Source organism: Garra rufa, chromosome 25 (assembly GCF_049309525.1).
Source record: "Garra rufa chromosome 25, GarRuf1.0, whole genome shotgun sequence".
NCBI classification, from domain to species: domain Eukaryota; kingdom Metazoa; phylum Chordata; class Actinopteri; order Cypriniformes; family Cyprinidae; genus Garra; species Garra rufa.
The window spans coordinates 33,761,217-33,762,039 of NC_133385.1; positions in this window are offsets into that span (position 1 = coordinate 33,761,217).

Sequence of the window (823 nt, forward strand, 5' to 3'; positions counted from 1 at the left end):
TATTTTCATGTATATTTTCACTATCTCTTATAAATCTGATGAGTTTGCCTGTGTGCTGCTTGACTACAGCAGAAGTGAAACCGGTCTGTTTCAGTCCAGATCATGTAACCAATCAAACAGTGACACTGGGAGTGTGGGCTGAAAATCCCATTTGCATTGTCAGGGTGGAGTGACTCTGATCCTCTCAGAATAGAGCAGCTCTGTCTCCAGAGACCATGTTCAAACCCCAAGAGCTTTATTTGACTAGATTTACTGCTACTGATCAAGCTTCTGGAAAACACCTGAACAAACACTACATGCATCTTCATCTGTTAATTGAATGATGTTGTCAGACACAAATGGAGCTTGTTGAGAAGCTTTATTGAATGTTACAGCAAACACAGCAGATTGAAAGATCAGCCAGTGCTTTGACACTAGAGCTCTCTTTCAGTATTGAGTTGTAAATGACTACAGCTGCAGCACTAGACTCATGTGAATCCTGCCTGACACAGGACACTCAGATACGGCTCATCTTCAGGACACAAACATCAGCCTCTGAGCGACTAACAGTGACTCTTGGTGAACGAGATCTCTTGAGAAGATCCATCATGTGTTACTCTGCAGACGTACAGCTCTGCCGCTTCCCAGCGTGCTTTGCTGAGGGTCAGGACACTACTGCGGCTGAAGCTGCCGTCCTGCTCGCTCTCTGCGCTGGTCACGACCCCCTCTCTGACCTCTGAGCCGTCCAGTGTCCAGGTCACCTGCGCCCCCTGTGGAGAGTAAGAGCTGAGCAGGCAGAGCAGTGCGGCTGAGTTTCCAGAGATCTGCAGAGAAGAGGGCGGCA